This window comes from Centroberyx affinis, unplaced genomic scaffold (genome assembly GCF_046629955.1).
Source record: "Centroberyx affinis isolate AG114_WGS23_722 - 3 ecotype Tasmania unplaced genomic scaffold, CSIRO-AGI_Caff_v1 ptg001495l_1, whole genome shotgun sequence".
NCBI lineage: Eukaryota > Metazoa > Chordata > Actinopteri > Beryciformes > Berycidae > Centroberyx > Centroberyx affinis.
In genome coordinates, this window is record NW_027279960.1 from 323107 (window position 1) to 340879 (window position 17773).

Here is a 17773-nt window from a genome sequence, read left to right on the forward strand (position 1 = left end):
ACCTGGTTAAGTATATCAGTTAGCGATGTATATTGAATCGGAATGGACTTTCGTATCTAAGGGATATTTGTGAAGTATAGTATATGAATAGTATGGCTATAGTAGTAGTATGGCTATAGTAGCTACAATAAAAATAGTAGAGCTGTAGTAGTAGTAAAAGAGTTGTAGAATAGAATGGAATCATCGTAGACGACAGTAACGTCTGTCATGGTAGAAGGTATTAATCAATAAAAGAATCAATGCACTCAGTAGAGCCGGGAAGTACATTAGCCTAATAATGTCCCGTTAACTGTTAATAATGAGGGTGGATGACAGGTTTTGGGTCGAGAAACAATACCCAAAATTGATATCCATAGTAGGAATCATAAGAATAAACATAGCTAGAGCATAGAGTTGGCAAATAATTTCCCCGTATCAAGTAGGCTAACGCTCAGCATGTCTATTCACAAAGTTTCACAGCCTGTTAGCCTAGCAGCTAACTACACATTTGTCATACTACAGCGATTCAAAATCGCATTTACCAAATGTCTAAACATTGATAAACTGATTAAACAAATGTAATGTTACCTGTTAGCTCAGTGGTTCTCAACATGGGGTCCGGGGACCACCAGTGGTCCTTGAGGGGGTTCCAGGGGGTCCCCAGCAAATTGATGAATTGTTAAACTTCACCATCATTTCATTTACAAGAAGTTAACACAACTAGAGAATGTAGAAGAATGACTGTTTTGATCATAGTTTCACTGTTATCTCTGCCTAAAATACAGATAGTCATGGAATTCTGGACAAAATCATATCTAACAATACAAATATTCTCAGATTTGGGTCCGTTGGGTCCGATTTGGGTCAGTTTTATACACACAGGTGCCATTCTTTGCCTCTCCCTATGTTTTATTTCTTGCTCACAGCTGCCTTGCTCACAGCTGCCTGTACAACTTCTCGGGATAGATGCAGAATTAACACAAGGACTTCTACAATGGATATGACTGTTTAAATCTTATGTGTAGCATTTTATATAAAATCAATATATCATTCTGAAATTAAATGAATACCTTGGTATAATTACTGTAAACAAATGGTGGAAATCTTGGTGGAAATGACTCGTAGCCTCTATCTCATGCCAGGTGCACATTTCATTCTGTGCATGTTTGTTTTGCAGAACAAGAAGGCAGACGACAACTCTTTATTACAGCAAATATGCTCACTGACGAGGTAAACTGGCATGAAGTTGAAACTATGCAGGTAGAATAGTGCAACTGGAATAAAGTTGTGTGTCTGTGCAGTAAAAGAATCTTCCTTTGTGCTGTAAGAGGGAAATATAATAAAGGTATAAATGTCTCCCTGAACACACTGAACAGGTGAGGTAGGAGCCTCTGAACAGCTGCTCACTGTGACTTAAGTAGCAGATTTACTGGCCTTGCTAACATGGCTAATGGCTACGCTACATATTAACATGCACAGTATGGACAAAAGGACGTACAGAACTGATTAAACTAATAATAATTAGCTCAAGGGAACCTTGACAGTAGTTCCTGAGAGAGGAGAGTGTCTTCAACCTCTATCTGAAATCCACAAAGTAACACTGTACTTACCTAGTTCTGTTTTTTCATGTTTTTTTCCATCATATTTTAACAGTAGGAGGTGCAGAGGGTCTCTCTAACTCCTGGCCTTGAAGTCCTCTCTCTCCAATGATCACACTTTCTCCCTTTTTGCAATGATTTATATGAAAATATTGATATTTGTTCGCCCAGGGCTCTTTATTTCACAACAAAATGCCTTCTATTCACCAGCATGTAGCATGTTCATGTCAAGTGAGGTGGAGCAGACAGATTCTGTTCGCCTGGTCAAACGAGACAGGATGTTTGTGTAGATGAGAGAGATATGGTTTGTTCCCAATAAGGTCCATGGGTCAGCTGACAAAGACATAACAGCTAAATAACATCAGTGGACTCTGGAATGTTATCATCTGGTATTTGGTATCTGATTACATGCGGTAAGTAAAGTAATTAAACTTGTTACAATAGTATTGTACATTTGACACTGCCAGCAGCACAATATTTTAATATTGGATATGCAGACATTATCAAAAAAATCTATTGCCGCAAGCAAAAAGTCAAGAAACTCAAAATAAAGGGATGAAGTATAAACACTGAAAGAAAATACTGGTATGAGGAAGAGGCTACTGACAGCTACTGTCTCTGCTCTGCTGAACCGGTCTGTGTGTCCTTGTGATGAAGGAACGCAGAGTTGGCACATAAACCTACAGCATACCTGCACCTGCATGTTTTGTGTTTGCAGAAATGTCCATCGACTTGATGAACAACAGTGTTGAATAAAAATATGAAGATATTCCTCGCTAGATGTGAGAGAGTGTGCTGCAGCCTGCATGTAAATATTGAGTCACTGAAATTGTGAAAATTGCCAACGTTAGCAGCAATGAGTTGAAATGGAGCTTTAGCAACGGTTCAGTCTGGAAGACTATCTTTTGCAAGCTTAGGCTGTAGTTTCACTTCTCATACCATCCTGCCATTCACATCTCTCACGCATGCTCACTCATTATTTTCTTGCTGTCTTTTCCCAGGGCCGTCAATTGAGATATCAGCTGGTCACATCTATCCAATAGCACAGTGACACACCTCCATTGTCAGCCTATCATCTTGTTGCTGTCTTTTTAAATATGTTTCTCTCTCTCCGCTTTAGTCCGTTCATGCTGCTATTATGCGCACCCCTCCACCTCCCCGTCACCGCCCAGTCTTCATCAGCTTCATCAGCTTCATCACTCATCAGCCTCACCAGCCTATCAGTCTCCACAGAGTCATCAGCCACCACCACCACCAACAGTGTCTGGACTCCACAGGGGGATTTATCTTGCTGCTGCTCAGGGCCGGTGCCCCTCCATTACAAAATCTCCCTGTAGAGTCTAAGCGCCAAAGACTTTCTTGACAAGTCTTAATTTTCACTATATCATCTGTTATAATAAACAATTATCTTTACTTCATTCACTTGTCTCTCCTGATTGAATTATTGACATAGCTGATGTGATTTCCAGGAATATGACACACACACACCCACCCACACACACACACACACACACACCCACACACACACTTGCCCTTTCTCTTGAAGAGCTGGGCCTCACTTTGTAGAGTAGAGACTAGGGCGAAAGACAAGACAGTAACCTACATCTGTAAACAAATCCACCTTATCAGACTATTCACTTTAACTTAGAACATCACTGAATTGGCCTGCAGTACAACAACCTCTTTCATGAATCTCTCTTTTTCCAGTTTCTTTGTTATACTGTATATTTAGCAGAGGTGTGACCAAGGCGACTTGTGTCTCAAGTCAAGTCCCAAGTCTAAATGTAGAACACCAAGTCAAGTCCATGTCATTAATAACGACTTTTCAATGCAATATGGTTTTAACAGGATAAAAACTTGGTAAGAGCATCATGAGTTTGATTTCTATAATCCGTTTCAACTTCAATAAATTCAATCATTCCATACAAATTCAGAAAACAGAATTTAAATTCAGTCGTCTGCTGGAACAAATCTCATCACTTTCAATCTGAGTCATTTACACAAACACAAGATCTCAAGTCAAGACTTTAGAAACCTTTTCAAGTCATCAAAGTACAAGTCAAAGTCAAGTCCCAAGTCACCAGAACCCAAGTCCAGTCAAGTCTAAAGTCTTCTCTTCATGCATCAAGTCAAGTCTGAAGCAGTTAAAATGGTGACTCCAGTCTTGAGTCCAAGTCATGTGACTCGAGTCCCCACCTCTGATATTTAGCTATTATATCTACACAGCCAGTTCTCCCCTAGGCCTCCATGTTGGCACCACATGGTTGCTATCAGATTTTGATAAACTGCAAAGCCTCCATAACATCATAGGGACAAGCTGGGAACAACGTGAGCTTTCTTCGTTCTCACTTTGACTCTGGAAACAGCATCCTTTCATTCCAGGCATTAGCCAGCTATGGTCATTGTGCCTTCAAGGCCAGGCTACACTGAGACAATAGTCCCTGCATCTTCGCAGTCAGCCAGATCCACTTGACAGACTAAATGTTTATTTGAAGTGAGCTGCAATACTTCCTGTTTTTCCACTCTCTCTCTTGTTGGGAGGGAGACAACGCATGCTGAAATCCTTCAGTTTAATTTGATGTAGCTCTGCTTGATTCTCACTTCTCACTACATCCTGTAAAGGTCAAAGCTGAGTAATGTCTGTGCTCCCTCCTTTCTCCTATGATCTCACATGCAACGTTAAACAATTCCCCTTTATGTTTCTCTGTAAAAAAAAACATTCCTGCGCTCTCTCCTTTTGAGCTTAGTTAAAATAGGGGGTGAAAAAATATTTAAAAAGAAAGTATGAAAACACACATTCATACACTCTCTGGCCAAAATAATTGGAACACATGAAACAGTTTTCCATAAAACATAAAAGAGCTGTTACATATTTGTTAAGCAAAACCTGCAGCCCCTGTTCTTAATCTGATTATCTATGCTGTTTTGTGACTTTCAATTCATGTGCAAATTTTAGATTATGTATCAGTTTTTTGCAAATAAACATGTGACGGCTCTTTTATGTTTTATGGAAATTTTGGCCTGTGAGTGTAGATACACGTTATGTACTATGTTGGTGGGAGAAGACCATGGATTAACAGGTCAACCAGTTATAAGAATTGTATTAAAATAAGTGCTGCTCAGTGCATCCGAGCTCTGCCTAGAGGGGAACAAGTCTTCAGTCATTCTGCAAGGTATTTATGTTTGAGGATAAACAAGACATTAAAATGCTAGATTTCAACACACAGATTGACATGTTACCTCCATCCAAAGGAGAGAAAGAGAAAACAGATCATTTGAAGCCAAAATCAAAACTTCAGTTAGCAGCACAGTCTCAGTAAGTTAATTTATATAGGAGCTATTTTTTGTCATTGAAAGGGAGCGTGGGAGTTTGGTATTTACTGACTTTAAAAGGAAAAACACTCTTAATCACAGCTTGCATCATGTTAATTCTCTGATTTTAGGTAGTTTGTAAGAGATGTGTGTGTACTCTCCACTGGCAAAAAAATGGAGCAAAGGGTGGATAAGTGGAAGAAAATCCACTTACAGCTTCTTTTTTTTGTTTACCTTTATCTAGGAGTTCCGCAATTGAGTGAGCACACATGATGCTTTTTAACAACGCCCTGCTTCACTTTCACATGATGTATAAATTTGGCCAACTTGTACAGCTAATGATGGAGGGTGGAAGGGGGGCGGAGGTGTAAATATATAACATATGAACATCTTCAGACAAAGAAATTCCTGGTCATGTAGATTGTTGCTCAAAATCTGGGTCAGGATCTAAATCTGGTGACAGACCTGTTTGTGGCCATCCTTGGTTTTATTGACAATTACAGCCATTCAGAGAGAAATTAAGCCCATTGACGGCTTATGTTCATGCGGCTTGACCCAGAGAATATGCTGCGTTTTGTTGTGTTTTTGGTCGAGTCACATGACTTGGGCATGTCTGGGGCATGTCTTGGGCAGTCCTGTTAGACCCACAATGCAGACAGTAGTCCTGTTTTCTATGGAAATTTCCCTTCACTGAAGAGCCAAAACGAGCACCACCTTGTTGAGTTGTCTTAATACACACAGCACCCACCTCCACATTACACACAGCGCAAGTTTACAGCTAAACTAAAATATCAGAATAGGACTCAGTCAGTTTAACATAGGGATGTAAGTGCAGCACAGCAGTATATACAAGAACAAGCTAAATTACTTAAATTTGGGTCCTCAACTGAGAAAGTTTAAGGATTTTTTTTAGAGCACTTTAATCACTATTCTACGCACAGTGTAATTAGCATATGATAATATGACACTTTATTGATCGTCATGGGGAAATTAGGTCACTGCAGCTGCAAAGGCAACAAGTCAATAGAGAAAACTATTTAGTGTAAAAAAGCAATGTATCAAATAGGCAATAAAAAAACCTATAAAGAGACTATAAAAAAGACTCCCCAGAACGCTCCGTCTGCATTAAAAAAAAAAGATTTGTGCCTTTGAATGCCCTCCTATCAAATGTTTATACTGGTTTAAGTTATATAGTTTGACACATACGGTACCAGACACCGACGATATCTATCAGTTAAATATTATACACATGCCCTTCCACAGAATTTGGGAAGATGGCTGTTAGTTATTATGCTCCATGGTCCTGGAATCAGCTCCAGAAAGATGCAAACCTGGATCACTTCATCCCTCTGTGTGATTTTAAAAGTCTGTTGCAGTCCTTAAAAACTGAAGTTTGTAGCCGTTTTACTTGAGATTGTATACTGTGTAATTTGTTTATTTGTGGTTTGTGTGTGGTTTTGTGTTGCATTTTTGTAACATCTGGAGGAAACCCAGTGGAAAGCTGGACAGACACGCCCCCTGGCTTCGGTGTTTGGTCGGACGGGCCTGACTTGAACGACCTATGTGGCTGGGCCAAAGTTACTCTGGAGTGGGCAGGGTCTAACTCCAAGGCAGTGAATGTCTCGGAGAAGGTTATATCTGACCCCGGTATCTTACCCTAGCCATTACCCTAACGCCCGAGGTCACCTCATGAGGATGCAACAACAACACTGGACTGAGTTGAGACTTCAAGGCAAGCATGCATGTCTCCCCTTTGCAGATCTCTGTGTCCCACACAGTGTTTAAAAGTGTAGCCATAGATGAGAGCATTGTCATCTTCACTATAAAAAGCAAGATTACAGGTTTTACCAACTAAGCTCAATCTTTCCATCTGGCTTCCTGACAGTCATGCTCCTCACTGTAAACATCATGGTCATGAGCAAATAGCCGAAACCATGTCTAACATCCTGAATGGCTGCCATGCATACAGGGGGCTTTACATATAGGCATGACAGAAACATGGATTTCATATCAAAGATTTATCAAAAGATTTTGCATCAATTTTCAGGTCATCTATACTGTATTCTTATAAGCATTCTACTGTCAAGCCGGGCATGCTCAGTCTGTGTAGTGATGATTCAGACGTGTTCTCTAATATTACAGCCAACACCCCTGATGATGTTGTTGTCCATGAAAATCTTAGAGAGGTGTTTGTTCTAGAGGTTGGCTGTACTTTTGACTACGGGAGCCCGACTTGCTGGAGATGTGGGGATGACCACGGTACACTTATTAATTTCTTATGGGAATGTCCCAAAGTACAGACTTTATGGTGTGCTATTCATGAAAATATAAGGCAGATCATAGGCCAAGATATTCCTTACACACCTAGTCTATATGTTCTGGGGGATCCATCGCCGCTAAGCAACCTCCCTACGCCTCTAGCGGACTGGATTCACACAGCAGTTATGGTGGGTAGGAAGGTCATTGTTAAAGAGTGGAAATCTGTTGATTTACCTCCAGCACATGTATGGTTCTCTCAACTTGGAATTGTAGCAGCTTATGAGAAATTGTCTTTTAGGATTAATAATCAGGTAGATAGATATTGTCTGAAATGGAACAGATACCTTAGTCACATTAAAGGCCCTTGAAACCTCTCACAATCAGGTAACAGCCCTTTTATTTGCAATTTATTTGTTTTTCCATTGAATTGAAAATTCCAGAGAATTCCATTGAAAACACATTGAATATGCTTCACATTGCTATGGCCCTGAACCCCTATGCTGCCATTATAATTCCCCCCCCCCCCCCCCCCCCCTTTTTTTTCTTTTTTAAATAATTATTTATTTTGTACTCTATTATTTTGATGTATTCTTTTGTATATGTATGTATATTTTTTTTAAATGTATGATTTAAGTTCTTATCTCTGTTTCTACAATTGCCCATTGTTTAAGGTTGTTATGTCTGTTTAAAAACCAAGTGTTGATCATAAAAAATTATCGCTGCTGAGGGGTCTGAAGGTGTATCAGCTGTGGATTTAGCAATGTGGTCAAGGCATAACCTCTATCACCTAGAGACAAACTAGTTAGTCTGCGCCCGCTCAAGACGCACGGCACCCTGCTGTTCTGCAGCACTAACGAGTCGTGCTCCCTCCTGGACAGGGGAAACCACATGTAGGAGGTTTAGGTTGGCGTCACAAATTAATTGAATGTTTATGGTGTGTTACTGTTTGCGATTTAAATAGGGGAAAGCGTTTGGAGACGGTGCTTTGAAGCGCACAGTCTATTGCCCCTGTGGTAAAATAAGATATAACTTTATTGATCAATAAATAATCTAATAATATAATATATGAATGATAATATGATACTAATTATTAATCACTTTAATCACTCATGTTTCCAATTGAATAGAATTGCCTATGAATTTGTTCATATCGGCCTATAGCTTTGTTAATATGGTTATATTATCACTAGGCTTACAAATGGCCTGAAACACATTTTGTTGTTGATATGAGGTCTGGGACTGCTTTAATAGATTTCCCTTAAAGAATAAGGCATTCTAAGTAGAAACCACTTTCTGTGTAATGCCCCCACGCGTGTTCCAACCACACGTCGATTTTGATCGTACCAAAGAACAAATTCAGGTAAGAAAAAAACATGATGAATGCCGAAATGTTTGTGGAAACGTTCGTATACACTTTAAGATCAAATCTGACCGTACGCACGTTTCGTGGATGAGGCCCATTCTTTTGTCTGTGTGTTTTGGCGGTTAGATATTATGTGAAACGCGTCATGGAGGACACAAGAACGCACAAGAAAGCATGTTGAGAAAGAGCCACTAATCACACACCAATCACACACCCCATTTTGTTGCATCTGGTGTTGCCTTTTTGTTTCTCTGAGTTTAGACTACACAACATCCCACACCATACCATGCTCACACAACCACTTGCTTACATTGACTTTACTGATTAACACACTCCACTGTTCTTTTGTTTACCTTCCTTTTGCACTGGTCAAGACTAGGCCTGTCGCGGTAATTACTTTATCGACTTATCGTACAATATATGGACATGACCTCGATCATTTTTCTGACCTCGATAATTGCCCGTTGTGTTTACATGCGTGTTTGTTTACATAAGAATGTCACCAACATTTTAACCAACATGATGCCAGAATAAACAGCAGGGTTTTCCCTACCATTATAAGACTTGGGCGCAGCGTCTTAAGCGTTTTTTCACAGCGCCGAAGCCGAATGAACAGAAAGAAACTATGTTGAGACGTTTTGCTGTCATTTGTGGTCGCGCTGCTTCTGTCCTCTCGTCTGCTCTCTGTGTCAGAGTTTCACCGTGGGCGGGGCTCAGGCAGTTCCTCCACACACACACACACACACACACACACACAGCGACAGTGAACCAGGTGAAGATAACGTGTTACTCAAGGCTTGGTTTCAAATATATATATATTTTTGGAATATTTTGGGTTTACGCCGAATGAGAGAGGAGAGCCCATTAACGTGAACGAGCCGGTATGTCGACTTTGTTTAAAAACAGTGGCAATACAACTAACCTAAAGGCTCATCTAAAACATAACCATCCCATCCAGCAAAACCAGCATTTAAAAAAATGCTGCAAACTTTTGACAGGCAGTACGGATCGCCAAAGAAAATGTACAGCTCACAAACTGCCATTCCAGCCTTGTACAACAAAGTGAAAGACAACATTCACAAAACATATTTTAATATTTTTTTCACATTACAATGTCTCTAAAAATGCTTCGAGTTGTAGCTTGAGAAGAGTCCGCTCAGTTAACCTGAACAAACTTTTTTTTTGCTTTGTTAGCTAGCAGCCAATGTTAATGTAACCATGCAACTGCTAACACTAGCTTGTACTATTGACAGGCTTTCAGTATAGGACCCAAGTGCAGAGAACAGACAAGAGGTAGTGGAACGGTTCAACTGGTTTATTTAGAACCAAAGGAAACACTGGAACAGGCAGCGAAGTAGAATACCTAACTAATAATCTAAGAAAATAAAACTAAAAACCTGTAAACTTACTTATCTCTAACTGCCGTGATGGTTGACAGTAAAAATAACAAACTGACACTTACCTATCATTAACTGCCGTAAGGATCGATAGTGACAAAATACAAAACAAAAACTCTGACTAGAACGCTATACTACCTGACTACACAAACTTGTGGTGACGTGGAGCTGAGAACTGGGACGCAGATTGGCGATGTGAGAAACAAGACTCGGCAGGGCTAGAGTGACAGAGAGGGGATTATAAAGGCGAACAGGGGAGCACCGATAGGATGACACAGGCTACATTATTCCTGTGAGTAATAGAAAAGAGCTGAATACTTCACGTGGATAATTGTCTCCTCCTGCCTCGTCTACCATCTCAACACAGAGTAAGTAACAAGTAACACTGTACCTAAACAAAATATCAAAGGGAAATCAAGAGAAAAGTGCTAATTTGAAGTGCATTGCAGCACATACACACACACATATATATTAAGATAAAGTGTTTCACTCTTAGTTCATACGTAATGATTGATAAAAGTCTAATCATAAAATAAATGCAGGCTATAACAAACTGAACACATGCCTGCATTGCAATTGGACTCATCCAATTGAACCGCAAATTTAGACAGTCCACAAACAATGTTGCAATCCCCCACACCCTCAGGTGTTAATCTCTGAATGAAAGTCAAATAACTAAATAGTGCGTTTCCATATACAGTATGTTCCACTTAACACCCACACACACATTCTCACTTCTCCACAAATTTCCTCCTTGCTTTCTGTCACTCTTAAACACACACAGCACACACACACACACGCACACACACACACACACACACACACACACAGAAAGAGCGCACTCACTCCTTCCTTCTCCTTCACTTCTCTCTTTCTCTCTCTCTCTCTCTCTCTCTCTCTGTCTCTGTCACACACACACACACACACATACACACTCACTAATTAACAGCTCGTGTGGTGGGAGTGTGCAATGAGTGAATGCTTGTCATGCTGGTTTAATAATGAAAACAAACCAGACTTTGGCTTCGGCTGGCCAGTTACCATGGGTACAGAGAGAGAGAGAGAGAAAGAGAAGGAGAGAGAGAAGGAGGGAGAGAGAAGGAGGGAGGGAGTTCGACAACTTGGCATTCCAGCTCAGATATTTTAAAGATCCTCAGGGAACAGAGACTTGTCAGGACGGATTTCAGAGAAGCGAAATAAATAAGTGAAGGAGGGAAAAGAGGGAGGAAGAGTTCAATTAGCACCTTGGGGGGGGAGGTTACAAGGAGGGTGAAGATAAAGGCTGAAGACCTTCTCATCGTCAAAGAGGTGCGTTGAATCTCATGTTGACCTTCTGTAGGCTTCATCAGATCCCAAAGTGGGGTCCGGGGCCCCCAGAGGGTCCTTAAAGGGGTTCTAGATAATGTAATAACTGCTGGATGATGTTATAACTTATCGAAATGCATTAAAATGTCTCCCTATAGGTTGAAAATATAGTGAAAATATAATGAATTGCCAGATGAGATGAAACTTTACTGATCCACATAGGGAAATTGGAATATAAACAGAAAATTTGAATATAAACAAGAATGTATTGGTTGAAAATGCAATAAAACCTGTTAATGTAATAACCTGCATGAGATAAGATGAAATATTAAATAATACCGTTGTGGAAATTCTATTACAGCAAACTGTAATAGAATACAGCAAAGAAAAATAGAATATAAACATGAATATATGGCTTGAAAACGCAATAAAACCCTTTTAAAAAAGAAGTGTCAATAAACGTAAAAAAAAATAAAAATAAAAAATCTGCAAGCACTTGCAGTGCTTGCACTTGCACTTACAATAAGTATAATAATTAAACCTGTTAATGTAATAAATGGCCAGGTAAGATGAAGTGGCAGGATTGCTCAAAAATCGGTGATGTTTGATTGGTTGGAATTTTTATTTATGCCTCCTGGTGCACGATGTCATCACTAAAGATTTTACGTTTCCCAGGAAGTAGAAGTAAAGAGATTTTGATATAACAAATACAATAAAATAACATTTTTGCCTTTTTCCAGCATGAATTAGGTGTATGGTATGATAGTATGAGCTAAAAAGGAAAAAGATTTTTCACCTCAGTGTGACTTTGAGGCACAGTATACGTTTTGGGGTGATTGAAAACGCCCGAGATTCCTGCCCTCCTCAGCCTCAGGATGGATGATCTGCTGAGATAAACCACATCCAAGTGTCAGGTGGCGCCACCACCCCACCATGTTAGACACAACCCAGCTCACTGCTGGCTGCTTTGTGTGAGTGTGTGTGTGTCTATGTGTCTGTGTCTGTGTGTACACTCACCCACTCACACAAACCCTGTGTGTGAGTGGGTGAGGTGCTTTCCTCTTTTACAAGAACTAAGCATGTTAAGTAAGTTCCTGTATTTTCCGATGACATAATACCACCTGTGTGTGTGTGTGTCTGTCTGTGTGTGTGTGTGTGTTTGTGTCAGTGCATACCTGGGTGACAGGGATGTACCTTTCTGGTTGCCAGTTACAAGAATTCTGCAAAAACGTAACGCGGACTGGTGTGTGTGCGTGTGGGGGAGTGTGGAGGGAGGGCACTTCGTTTGTAGGAATCAAGTGAGTGTACGTGCATACTTGTACGTCTGTGGCTAAGGAATTAGCAGAAGTGAATGCAACACAACATGCGCCCAGAAAATTAGCATATGATTTTACCAGAATCAGCACCAGTCATATTCCAGGTAATACCCACTTGAATCAGAGTAGAATTATCGAGAATGTACTGGGTGTTTTTTTTGCCAGTGAAGGCGATAGTTCCTGGCAATAGTTCATAACTGGAAGTTCCAGATGAAAAGCCACATTGATACTGCAGAAGAGGGAAGGTTTCACATGTCAGTTACCGACAGTGTTGCTTACGTTCAGAGTTAACCACACTAGAGCTGGTCAGTGAGAAAGAAAAAAAAAGGAAAAAAAGACAGTACACTGTGGCAGAATATCTGCACACAGTGACTGAGACCAAACCGGGAACCACCTTGACCAAGTCCAGACTCAGTGAGCACGGCCTGGCCGTGGAAAAAGGCAGACACAGAAAAACATGGCTGCCAGCAGAAGAGAGGCTGTGCTCACACTAGAGGTCTTCACGGGTCTACCCGGACCCTAGGATCCGAGACCCAACCCGTATATATTAATTGGTGGGGGGGTCAGAGAAAAATAGCCAATAGCAACAGCCGATAGCAAAATTCAATTGTAATAGCCGGGTTTCAACCAGTAGAGGGTTAGGGTTCGAATTTGGACCTGAATCCATCAACAACACTACTAAATACCCAAATACAGCAGTTTTCATCTGAAAAAAGTGGTTTTGGGGTTTAGTTACTCTTTAAAAAACAAATTTCCTGCATTTCTACACCACCTAACCTCTTGGATTAAGTCAAGAAACAGCAACCCTGTATAATATTAACCAAAAATGTAAAATTATGTTATATTACTAGATTTCAGCATTGAGGCGCATTCATGATTTTGCATAGGCCTACTAACCTAAAAACCTATTATTGGGAATCACGAGAAAGTTTCAGAGCGACAGACACCGAGCGTCCCCGTAACCATAGCAACTCACTCTCACTCCTGCCTGCGTGCGCACGGCGTGAGAGGAGAGGGAGAGACGCAGAAGAGCTGCTGACTGAGATTACTCTGAGCAGCATGCATGGGAATAAATTACAATATAACAGATTTGTGTATATTTCTCGCTATTCAGGTGGTCTGAATAACTCTCTGCTGCGCTGTGCTGCTCTGTCTTCGCGCCGCAAGGTTTATGAATTTGTTTTTCACTGCGTGAGAAAATGGACTTGTGGCGTGAGAGCGTGTGATAAATGTCAATTGCATGAGTCTCTCGGTCAATGCATGAGAGTTGGCAGCCCCGTGAACTCGCTTGACATTATTTTGTATGAAACTGCTAATCAGATTTATTTACTTATTAATCGAAGGTGCCGGATCGTTCCGGCCCACTTTAACCCCTGTATCCGACATGATAAACGTTTTTAGCAGTAGAACGGCATTTTTAGTAGCAATTTTAATTACCGGGTTTGTCGGGTCCATAAAATAGACCCGACCCGATCCTCAATCCTCTCGGGTCTGTAATATCTCGGGCAAAAACAGGTCGGTATATATATATTTTTAAAAATTATCGGGTCCAATCGGATCTCGGAACAAATTCCCGGGTCCATTAGGGTTCGGGTCCGTCATTTTGGACCCGTGAAGACCTCTAGCTCACACTGCGACATGGGAGAGGTGGAGACAGAGCTGCACTTCATCATCACCTGTCCTAAATATAACCAAATTAGAAATTACTGTTACCCAAAAATTGAACAGATCCACCCAAATTTCAGAAGCCTCCCTGACATCAGCAAACTAGCCATCTTACTGGGAGAGGAGAAGACAAGCTGCAACACAGCAGCTAAATATATTGTGACATGCCACAATATGAGGGAGTTTTGTTTTTTTTTACCTTTTACATTTGTATATAATGTAATATAAGCACTGTAACGCCTTTGCGGTTTCTCACAGGAAACAGGAAACAATGAGTTCGTGTGAAATTTGATTTTAATGTCGAGGCTGCAGACTGTAGTCGTCCCCTTTGTTTCCTGTAATGATACCAAGGTAGCACTATTCATTTCATTTCAAACTGATTTAATTCATTTTGATGTATTGATGTTTCAGAATGCTACAGATGCAGGGGCACCTTTAAGAATGCAAAATTAAATGAGTTGTTTTGCAATGCAGTGTCACACACACACACACACTTCTCCATTTTAGATTTTACTTACTCAGCATGCTGGTGGGTGTTTACAGCAATGTTTTTTGGCTGCTAAGGCAACAAAGGCCAGACCCAAATCTCAAGACAAACCTACATATAAGTGTAGTTCATAGATATTTCACACACACACACACACACACACACACTAGCACACTTCCTGATGATGTGAATTGAGAAATAATTATAGATTATAAAAAATGCAATTTCAACACAGCATTTGTGTCTGTGTGTGCGTGCGTGCGTGTGTGCCTGTGTCTGTGTGTATGTTTGTGTGTGTGAGTGGGTTAGGTGGGTGAGGTCAGTGGTTAAGGTTAGGGTAAGGTTAGGGTAAGGGTTAGGTAGTGTTGTAGTACTCGAGATCGGTCTTGGTCTCGAGACCGGTCTTAAGACCACATTTTGCTGGTCTCGGTCTCGTCTCGGACTCGACTGCGTTTTTACTCGGTCTTGACTCGGTCTCGGACAAAGAGGACTCGGAATTTTATTTCAAGACCAGTCGAGACCACAAGTGCAGTAACATCATTACCTGCCGGTGCATTGTCTGATTTATTTATCTTTTACTGTGATTGGATATAAAACTTTCCCCTTCAAATTGCAACTGATAACTTGGCTTATTTTAAGTTTGAAAGTTTATTAACCATTAAACGCTGCCACCCTCACTCACCTACCTCTGAGCTGCGCCAAGAAAGAGAACGCAGGATACAGGGGGAGAGAGCACCATGTGTGGCTGAGGAAGAGAGAATGAGAATAATACAATTTGCCTACAGAAATCACAGAGAGTTTTGCAAAACAGTTCTAAGAACAAACACCAATTCCATACAGGCACATGGCGCGTTCAATTCAACGCGCTGCATTAAAGCATTGCGACACAGTTATCAGTTAAATTATAATTTCACTAATGTTAGGCTTAAATTCCACAAGGTAATAACGTTACCGTTAAAGTCTGTAGTGCAGCAGAAGACGTGTTATCAGGTTACTGTTTATACCGTTACTGACACAGGAGAGTAAATTGTGGAATTTTAAGTTTCACTTTTGTCTGCACAGCGGGGCTCTGGCAGACTGAGTAGGGGAGAGCAGGGCAAGTTGGCACATTGGTCAAAGTCAAAACACTATAACATAAAAACAATTTGTAGCCTATACATGACAGTAAGTTTATGTTTCTTCTCATTTCAGGAATCAAAATAATTATACATTGTGACATAAAAGCAAGGGTCAGCTATAACCTGATAATAATTTTGAATGTTTTAGTGAAGCTATCTGCTTAGGGTTTTTTAACACTCCTGTTTCATTCTGCCCACTGTCTTGAGCCTTTCCAAAGGTCAATGAAATCGAATTGCAATGTTTCAAAGGATTGCCTTCTGTCACCGAGTACATACTGTACAGCCATTTGTATTTTACTTAAATTCCTAAATAATGCTTTCTTTCTTTTTGAATTTTAGCAGAGAAATGGTGTAAATGTTGAGCCATCACTCTGATTACATGGTCTTGAAAATGGACTCACATTGGTCTGGTCTCGGTCTCGACTCGGTCTCGCCCCCCTTCGGTCTTGGTCTTGACTCGGTCTCGCCCCCTCAAAGTCTTGGTCTTGACTCGGACTTGATACGCTCTGGTCTTGGTCTTGACTCGGTCTCGGTTTAGGTGGTCTCGACTACAACACTAGGGTTAGGTTTAGGCGTGTGTGTGTGTGTGTGTGTGTGTGTGTGTGTGTGTGTGTATGTGCCTTTCCCACCTCATCACCATCATCATCCCTATTCAAGAGGGATATTGTTCATTCCAACGCTACACTCTAAAAAGAAAAAAAGACATTTTGAACACATTTGCTACAACACACATTTGTGTTACTTTTCAAAGACAGTTAAAAAATCTGCTGTCATTAACAGATGTTGTGTTGTAACACAAAGTAACACAAAGGTGTGCTGGACACGTGATTGACAGTAACCTTCAGACAGTCACATGACAACTGAACCCTCTCCCCCCTATTGTTCTCAGATATTAGTCAACATGAGTGAGAGAAGAGACTCAAGTGAGCTTCCCATGAGCATAAAAGTGTCAGTCTGTGGTCTCATCATGTCATGTTAGATTTATATAAGTACACTGAATAGGCTTATGTGTGTGTGTGTGTGTGTGTGGTTAGGCGTGGGTGTATGGTGTTTCATTTTCCCACGAGCCCTTGGCAGGCTGGGCGCTCTCACTGTGGGTGCTGACTGTGTGTTTTGAAGGGAGTGTGTTGCCACATGCTCGACCCTCCAGGCCCCAGGAGGCACACACACACACACACACACACACACACACACACACACACACACAAGCCTATTCAGTTATTTACTTGGAGAGTTGATCAAGGGGCCAAAACAAACGTTAGTTTCCAATCTTCCCCTGGAGAAGTGAAATCATATGTTTTGCAGTTAAAGTCACCTGTGTGGAACAATGAGAAACCTTCTTCTTGATCCTCAGGCTATGTTTATGCTTTACATAGTGTGATTAATAATTGTCAGACATTTTTCAACCGGTGGAAGAAGTCTTTAAAAATTCATGTTATAAATTGTTAGTTGAGTAATCTATATGCCTAGAAGTAGTGATGGGCGGACTCCAAACAACACTTTGACACTTCTGCGACCCTGCCGTGTTGAAACAGTGCTTCGAGGGTTAGGGTTAGCGTTAGTTCCCAACCTAGGGTTAGGGTTAGGTGTGGGGTTAGGGTTAGGGTTAGTGTGTACATTTGTACACACAAACACGACACATCACTGTAGAATCAAGCGATGGGAAGTCATATAATACTGTGCAAAAACCCCAGGAATCCAGAGATATTATTGCCCGAATATTCCAAGATATGATCCAACTATGATGATATACATAGTGGATACTCTCCGATCATGAGAGTCACAGATTTCATGTTATCTTCAATGATTCTTATATTGCTAGAATCTGGAGTTCATGTCATCCCGGATACTGTAGATTGATATCATCATGATATGCAATAAAAACATCTCAGATTCAGAAAATATCTATAGTCAGAAATGGACAGCTGTCATATCTGCAGAAGATTCACTGGTCATGTCCGATGTCAGGATATT